Source organism: Azolla caroliniana, unplaced genomic scaffold, assembly GCF_043228905.1.
Source record: "Azolla caroliniana isolate FFs.n. ecotype wild unplaced genomic scaffold, voAzoCaro1.0.p SCAF_8, whole genome shotgun sequence".
NCBI classification, from domain to species: Eukaryota; Viridiplantae; Streptophyta; class Polypodiopsida; order Salviniales; family Salviniaceae; genus Azolla; species Azolla caroliniana.
The window spans coordinates 7,977,131-7,986,770 of NW_028230443.1; positions in this window are offsets into that span (position 1 = coordinate 7,977,131).

Sequence of the window (9,640 nt, forward strand, 5' to 3'; positions counted from 1 at the left end):
TGAAGTTAGAAAAATAACAGATAAAGCCACATCTTTCCTCAATGAATTAGATGGGATAGAAATTCGTATCCCAATTGCAGGAAAAAGGATTAAAATATTTAAAAGGAGGGAGTCATTAGAGCCCGAATTTTATGAAGAAGTAGAAGAACTAAAAGAATCCAAAGAAGTGTTGGATGAACTCTGCACAACCAGTGTGCAAGTTCAAAGGGGGTGGGTGTCGTAAAGAATGTGCTTCACGATATAAAAATGAGCTTAAATATTGTATTTAATAATATTTGAGAGACTTGAACCCACATCCTTATATACAAAGAACAATGTACATACCACTAGGCTAGGTTATTTATTTGTAAAGGTTTGTAAAAAAAATGTACTTCATGATATAAGAATGAAGCTATATATTGTATTGAGTAAAATAACGAGACTTGAACTCTCAACCTTGTATACCAAACACAAAGCATACACCACTAAGCTAGGTTAGTTATTTTAGAATGCATTTTCATCATTATACTTATCCCATATTTATTTTCATACATAGCCATTATGCATCACATGCAATGCATGTGCGCCAAATGACGATCATGCATTACACGTAACTCATGCATTGCATGCATGCCATGCTCCCATACATTACCATATGCATGGCAACACTTATATAAAGAGGGGCAAGGAAACAAAAGGGGATCATCAAGAGAGAGTGAGAAATTAATATAATTAAGTAAAGAAGATTACCTCATTGGGTGGAGAACCTCTCGTTTTGAAGATGAGGTCATGGGTTCAAATCAAGGGTCGGTAGAGAATGTGTTCAATTTGCGATCAAGGATTGTAAAGTTGGTAAAATATTGTTTTTTTAATATACATCATGTTTATATCAAATACTCTTGCTTCTTGAATCATACTTTGTCTCAATCTTCCTTCTTAAATCATACTTTGTCTCTATCTTGCTTCTTGAATCATATATTGTCTCTATCTTTTATCTATTCTCCTCTCTCTCACACACACACATTACTCGTAACTCTTTTTCTTGCTATTCTTAACCTTTCTAACATCACCATACAAGCCTTATTAAAATTTAAGTTCCTTCAACTCCCCTTAGCCTTAGTCCCTGCGACTTCGCCACACAAACCACAACTACCCCAACAACGTTGCCCAAAGGGACAACTAACGTCTCCCAGCTATCTGGAAGGGAACCAAGCATGAGCAATGCTAGTAACTCATTGGCGAGAGGTACTTCCAATGATGTTGCCTGGTGAATCAACCCCTGGAAGGCATTCATGTGCTCCACCATGCTGGAGCCATCTTGGTACCGGAGCCTCACTAGCTTCCAAAATACCAAAACCCGATTTAGAACATTTTTGTTCTGAAACATAATGCCAATCTTTTCCCAAAGCTCATGAGCCTTGTACATGCTCATGTCGATGAAGCACTGGATGTATGCCATCGTCTTCATGTGCATCACCTCCCACACCGTGGCGTTGATTTTGTTCGGTCTCTTGTCCCCGAACTGAACCGGCAACCAAAGATCTTTAACCACAAGCATGTCCCTCATCTTCGACTTCCACACTGAGTAGTTGGAGGTGGTGATCTTGAACATGCCGTGAAATGAATCTTCCATTTTCTGTGTCGTTTTGCTATGATACCAGATTGACAGTTATATGTGGAATATTGCTCGGCCACAACCGAGTCTTAGAATCAACCACAGAAAGATGGGAATAGGGAGAAATGCACGTATACACACAAACAAAAGAGCAAGAGAGAGTACACAGGATGTTTACGTGGAAAACCCTAAACGGGAAAAACCACGGGAGCCTTCATCATCCCATCCAGAGGGACCGAAATCCTAACACCACTAGAGGGACATATTCCTAACAAACTCCCTTGTCACTCCTGTGGGGAGGAGTCAATTATTCATGTCCTCTGTCAACAGACTCTAAGTCTGTCCATCGGTAGGTTCTTTGTCAGCATGTCAGATCCATTGTCGTCAATCTGGATCTTCATGAGGGTAAACTCTCCTTCTTCGACTTTCTCCCGCAACCAGTGATACCTTCTCGATATGGGCTTGGTCTGGGCATGCTATGCAACATTCTTGGCTAGATGTATGGCACTCTAGCTGTCACAGTGAAGTAAGAAATCCTTTTGCTTCATCCCCAACTCATTGAGAAAGTTTCTAATCCAAATCAGCTCCTTGTCAGGCTCTACCGTTGCCATATACTTTGCCTCTGTGGTCGACAAGGCCACAGACTTCTACTGTCGTGACTGCCACGACACTGCTCCACCTGCATAGGTCATCACGTACCCTGAGGTGGATCGGTTTGAGTCTACATCCCCCGACATGTCCGAGTCGGTAAACCCTTCGAGCATGGGTTTTCCGACACTTACTTAAGACACACACCCGAGGTGCCTTTTAAGGACCTGAGTATCCATTTCACCCCTGCCCATTGTTCTCGTCCAGGATTACTCATGTATCGGCTTACTATTCCCACAGCAAATGCAATGTCTGGTCTGTGCAGACCATAGCGTACATTAATCTGCCCACGGCTGAGGCATATGGTACTTTCCTCATCTCAACCTTTTCTTTCTCCCCTCTCGGGAATTTCTTTGCATTTAACTTGCATTTAGTCGGCAACACTGAGCCAACCAGCTTTGCTTCCGACATGTTGAATCTTTCTAGGATCTTCGTCACTTATTTCCCTTGTGACAACCACAACACTTTCTTAGTTCTGTCCCGAAGTATGTGCATCCCTAAGATCTGTTTCGCTGGTCCAAGATCTTTCATGGAAAACAATTTGCCTAGAGCTTTCTTCAAGCTTCTGATCTTCCTTGTATCTTGACCGACTATCAACATGTCATCTACATATAACAAGAGAATCAAGAAGTCACCTTTGTCGTACCTTTTGACGAATACACAATGATCAGCCTGTGTTTCTGGAACCCATGTTCCACCATGAAGGATTCGAACTTCTTGTACCATTGGCGTGGAGCTGTTTCAACCCATACAGCTTTTCTTCAGTTGACACACCAGATTCTCTTTCCCTTTCTCCACACAGCCTTCAAGTTGCTGCATCTAAATTTCTTCATCCAACTCCCCATGCAAGAATGTCTTCATGACATCCAACTATTCGATCTCCAAATCCATGTTGGCAGCTATGCTCAAAACAGTTCTAATGGATGTCATCTTCATGACCAAAGCAAATATTCCATCAAAGTCAACACCCTTTTTCTGTTGGAAACCCTTCACCACAATGCAGGCTTTATACCTAGGCGCACTGTTGACTTCTCCAGTCTTTACCTTGTAGACCCATTTGTTTCAGAGTGCACTCTTACCTTTTGGTAATTCTACTAGGTCGTAGGTGTAGTTTCCGTGCAAGGAGTCCATCTCATCTTGCATCGCATTCAACCATTTCTCTCTGTGTTCATCGGCAATGGCTTCATCATAGCATTTTGTCTTACCTTCATCAGTCAAGAGGATGTATTGAATGGCATATGTTGTCGGTGCTCGGGCCACTATGAGGTTTCCACGGCAGAACTTCCACTTTCCATTCCGAAAGCTACCTCTGTAGCCTTCTAGTCTTCCAGTAGATATCAGGTTTAGTCTGATATTGGGGACATGTCGAACATCCTTCAGAGTTAGCCGACACCCTGTCAACGTCGTCAGGCAGACACTTCCGACTCCCGCTATCTTGCACTCCCCATTGTCACCCATCTTTACATAACCATGATCCCCAGTTATGTAAGTCGAGAAATACTCTCTCGACGGAGTTATATGGAAAGATGAACCGGAGTCGACCACCCAAGTGCATTCCTCACTCGCTAGGTTTGCACTTGTCTTCTCACAAATGAACAGAAGTTCTTCTTTGCTCATAACAATGGCTGAAGTGCCCTTTTCATCAAGAATCTTCCTAGGAAATTGACACCATTACCGATACCTTTGTCCTTCCTCATGTGTCGGTAGTCCTTCTGGAAGTGTCCAGGTTTTCCACAATAGAAGCACACGAGCTTTCCTCTGAACTTTGACCTGGGCTGAGACTTTTCTCTCCTAAGTGGACTTCTTTGCCGGTTCCTTCCTTTGCCGATGTGTTGAGTCACATTTGACTCCAACTGGACTACGACACCCTTGTCCTTCCTTCTCGCTTCCTCATTCAGGATGCTTGTCTTCACCGCTTGTAAAGACAAGTTCTCTTCTTGTCAAGAGGTGTTGATAGTAACCACTAGGTTCTCCCAGTTATCAAGAAGTGTGCACATCAGTAGGATGGCCTACATAGCATCATCAAAGGGAAACTTGGTTGCAGCAAGTTGATTTACATACCCTATGAATGTGTTGATGTGTTCGACGATGCTCTCACCGTCTCTGTATTTCAGCCATATGATCTTTCTCATCAATGAGGTTTTATTAAGGGCGTTCTTCCTCTCATATAGACCTGACAGCTTCTGCCATAGCTCGTGGGCATTTGTGTCGTTCACCACATGCTGAAGGGCACTTACATCGATGCACTGTCAGATGGTGGCCACCGCCTTTTTGTTAAGAAGTTTCCATTCTTACTCTAATACCCCCGTGGGTATTTCTGCTCTGTCGATCGGCTCGTACAGGTCTTTGACTATGAGAAGGTTCTCCATCTTTATCTTCTAGTCTGCATAGTTTTGAGAGGTTAGAACTATCATTCTTGGGAAGCCACTCACACCTCCTCCATGCTTGCACCTCAAGCTCTTATACCAGTCTGTTGTGAAACAAATCGTCAATCTGCAAGAGGTAATGCACTGAAAACACACAGTTCGGAAACACAAAAAAATAGTGTACACAGATTTGACGTGGAAACCCTAAAACAGGAGAAAACCACAGAGAACAGAGCTTCACTATACAGTGGATATACAATGATAAGATTAGAGTACAACACTCTCTACACTGACTGCTTCAGCCGCGCAAGGCTCTTGGCATATGCTATTACAGAACACAGTTATGGCGCCGCTCACCCTCTATCCCCTCTCGTTCACACTCTTCTCTGTCGCCAGCAGCAACAGAGGATCACCAATTGTTCTCACTATATAACTATAACGTTTGCCCTAGGTGTATTTATACTAATACACAGTAGTTGTTATTTACAAATGTAGCCCCTACTACACATCACTACTATTATTATCTATAATAATAATAAGTAGCTATCAGCCGACTCTAGGATCAATTGCCCAGTTGATTCGACTAGTCAGCCTGGTCATCGACCATCTGGTCGGCCCGACTAGTTGGTTACGTCTTCGACCTGGATCTCCTTTTTGTTGACGCACCTAGTCAACTCTCACAATCGATTTCCTTGCAGTCGACTCTTCAACCATTAATGCTCGGCCCAAATAGTTGGCTCCTCCCACTGGAGGGATGTATTCCTAATACATGCATGGGTCAGATTCCAACCGGTTGTAGCCAAGTTGTCATATGTAGGTATCGAACTTCTGATACCACATTCTCCATGCTTGCTTTGGGCCATATAGGCTCTTCTTCAGCTTGCAGACAAGGTGACCTTGCTCCCCTGTCACCATGAAGCCTGTCGGTTGAGACATATAGATGTCTTCATCTAGATCTTCGTGAAAGAAAGCAATCTTGACATCTAGTTGTTCGAGCTCTAGGTCTTCCATCACCATTACCCCTAGAGAAAGCTAAAGGGTGGTCATTTTGACTGCAGGCGAGAAGATCTCGTCGTAGTCGACCCAATGTTCCTATTTGAAACCTTTGGCAATGATCCAAGCTATGTACTTGGGTCGTTCTAAACCAGATACATACTTCTATCAGTAAACCCATTTGCACGGTAGCGGCTTCCGATTAGTTGGTAATTCGGCTTCCAATTAGTTGGTAATTCGACCAACTCCCATGTCTTATTTTCCTTGATCGAGTCCATTTCAAATCTCAAGGCTTGTAGCCATGTGTTGGCATTCGATGCAGCTACAACTTCCTCATACGAGCTAGGTTCACCTGCATTCGTGTAGTGGACATAGTCGAGGCCCAGTTGGTAAAACTATGTTGGTCTTCGGACTCATCCCAATCTCCTAGGTGCCAATTTTGACGGTTCTAATTCTACGATTGGTTCTAGTGTCGAATCGGTATTACTTGAACCATCTTCAGGATTCCTTCTAAATGATCCACTCCTACGATTGGAGTTCGTTGTTGTCGGATCATCCTCCCCTTCTTCGTTATCGATTGGCATAGGGGTTGGTGCCTTGGCCGGTTCCACTTGGCCTTTTGGCACCTTAGCATGTTTGGATTATTTGGTTGTTTCAACTCTGTCTTTTTCACCTCTTGACAATCTCTTAGTCGAATCGAATTCCACTAGTGGACCTCTTGTCAATTTGGATTCGGCAGGGGGGTCGTTGGCTTGGTCATCTTCGATTGTTTGTCGAATCGCCGATTTGGCCTAGTCGATCAACCCTTCTACAGCTAGTCTATCAAGGTCAAATGAGACCTTTTTGAGGACTTTTGTAGGTTGGATTGGGTTGGAGAGTATTGAATCTTCATTGAAGAATACGTCATTGCTCCGGATCCCATAGCCAATAGCCGAAGTCCCCATTGGTTCCATAGTCGAGAAATATACACTTGAGTCAATAGGGTGCCAACTTGGTCCTTTTATCCCTGGATATGAAGGCATATGCGTCGCATCTTAAAGTATGAAGCATGTCGTAGGTCGGTTGTTTGCCTGACCATAGTGCATGTGGCACTTCAAGCTGTATTGCTCTCGACAGTGATAGATTTATCAAGTAGACAGTCGTCTACAATCATGTTTTGGCCCAGAATTCTAGATTGTTGGAGCATTGTCGTCACTCTCTCTTGGATCGTGCAATTGATTCGTTGCGCCACGCCGTTTTGCATAGAAATATATGGAACGGTGTTGTGATGCTAGATCCCTTTGTTGGACAGGTACTGTTTGAAGTCTCAAGAGCTGTATTCACCTCCATTATCGAACCGAAGTGTCTTCACTCAGTGTCTTGATCGGTTCTCCACTTTGGCTAACCACCGAGAAAAGACCTTGATTGCTTCACCTCTCAACCTAATCAAGTAGGCCCAGACCTTCTGTGTATAGTCATTTATGAATGTCATGAAGTAGCGGCAGCCTCCTAGTGACCTTTCGGGCATCGGCCCACATATATCTGTGTGGACCAATTCTAGGGGTTGTCGTATCGTCTCGTAATGGAGAGAGTGCGGACTTGGGATTTGTTTTCCATAATGACAATGATCACAGAAGTCCATCTTCGACTGGAGTTTCAGGATGTAGCCAATCGTCATCAACCGATCTAGTTCGGCTTGAGACATGTGGCCGAATTTACCATGCCATAGATTTGAATCTTGCAATTCAACTACGTTCATTGCGCCCTCTAGATTGATCGCCATTAGCGGATATAGGTTATTGTACTTGCATCCACACCCGATTTTCATGTTTCCTCGGTTGATCATCCATGAAAGCTCACTTAGAGTTGTCTGATACTTGGCTTCAACTAGCATGTTGATGTGTTAGGATTTTTGGTCCCTCCGGATGGGACATGAGTACCCAGAAACAAAAGACCCGGGTAGAACCAGATGACGCAGGCCGGGTGAGAACCTCTCACCGGATGAAGGGACATATATGTAAATATGTCTCTATTAGCCCATTGTGGCTACATTTGTAAATAGCCCGAAAGTCATATTAGTATAAATATGACCTAGGGCAAACAGAGTATTGTGGTTGATGCATAGAGTTATTGGTGTAGCTACTATACAGAGTGTAACAAAGAGAGAGAGAGAAAGAGAGAGAGAGAGTGATACAGAGAGTGTGTCTCTGTTATAACCGCCGCCAGACGAAGTGTTATCCCTAGGGCCGGACAATGGCCTAACACAAGGTGTCCCTTGAGACACTTCACCAAAGGGGTGTTGTGGTGAGATAAACTTAGACCGACTCTTAATGAACCCTAATTAGTTACTAATCGGCAAGATCATTTGTCACAATACACGCGTAAGATGAATTACACTTTAGCACAGAATGGTAATTAACAAAGAATAAGATACAGAACAACAACACTCTATTAATTATCCGTTAATGATTACAATCTAACCGGGCCCTTTTATAAGTCTCCGGCTCTAGGTACAAACCAGTCCCAACCGGCAAACGGCTACGAACCGGTCCGAATCCGGATCGGCATACCGATTCCGGGTCCGTCCGTTCGTTTCTCAAAATCATAATAATTCTATAATATATATATAATCAGCTCCTGGTTATTAATTATCCCCTTCTTCCATTCTGGACATTCCTTGCTGGCCAGCTAACACATGGCACACCCGTGGGACTATACCTTGTACGTCAATCCCCACAATTCGGCTTCATTCATCCTCGAAAATGTCCAGAATGCTTTGCTCTAAGGGTTCCAATGGTTGTTCGGGAAGTTTTTTTGTCATCTGCTACTGTTGTTGTTCCTCCTCCTGCTGTTGCCCCGATTTCTGTTATTCCTTTAACTCCTCTTGTTGCCGCTCCGGCTAAAGCTGTGGCGGCTTCTAGTTGACGTCTGTTTCCCGCAGCTCTGTCAGTCTTACCGACTCTTCCTCCTTTTCCGGCTCTACTGGTCTTGGCGTCTCCTGGTTCTGTTATTTGGCGTGCACCGGTTCCTGTCGATGACCTTCCTTTAACAACTCCTTCTGAGTACTATCTAGTTGGCTTCCCCTAGCTTTAACCGGCGTTTGTTCTGAAGATGGCTCTTCGTCACTGATGCTAATTGCCGCAGTTTTCTTGGCCATTTCTTGCCGTCATCGTTCTCATTCGTACTTTTCGAAATGGAGTTGGTTGTCTAGCTAGTCATCATCCAGCTGTGCCACCAACTGGCGTACTGCCACCCTCTGCTCATTAACCAAGGATATGAAATCATCCGACAGTTCTTCCTTTATTGCTTCGATGCTTTCCTTATCCAAGATGTAAACTTCATCGCCCTCTTTCCGCCGGTTTTCCGCATCTGCCCGCAGCAACTATAGTTCCACTGCCTGCTTAGCCCACTTAGACCACCATTGTACTGAGCTTTCTTCCACTAATTGCTTCGTTCGATTCCTCCATGCCAGTACGATATCCCGGATCCGCCCTAGCCCCATCTTCGACTTGTTCTCCACGACCTGTTTTTCTTCCTTCAATTGTTTGATCAGGCTTGCGGTTGCCACTTCTTGGCTTCTGTAGTGCATGAGTTGGGTCTGATAGGTCGTCTGAACTCTGTTCAGAGTCATTGTAGCGCGCTCCGTTTCCGCATGGTGCTTCACTTGCAGGTCCAGTCACTCTTTTCGTTGCTTCTGCCAGTTGTTTAGCTGCTTCGACTCCCTTCGACTGCTCATCCATCAATGTCGCCGTTATCCGGTTAATTTCCTCCTGGAGTTCCTTACACTTTTCCTGCTGCCGGTCACTTTCAGTAATCAGTTTCTTATGATCAGCCTCTAAATACTTATAATCCCAGTGCAGTCGGTCGAAGTCGTCGGTTTTCTATTTTAGCTTTTGATTAATAAGCCGGCGAGCATGATCCTCGCAGTCTTTTTGTTGCCGGAGCTCTTCTTTGAGGCGCTCAATCTCCACTTCCGCCGTCCGTCGGAGTTTCTCTTTTTCTTGCAAGAGTTTGTCTCTCTCTTCTTTCAGCCAGTCATACGCTTGATGACCTCTCCTCA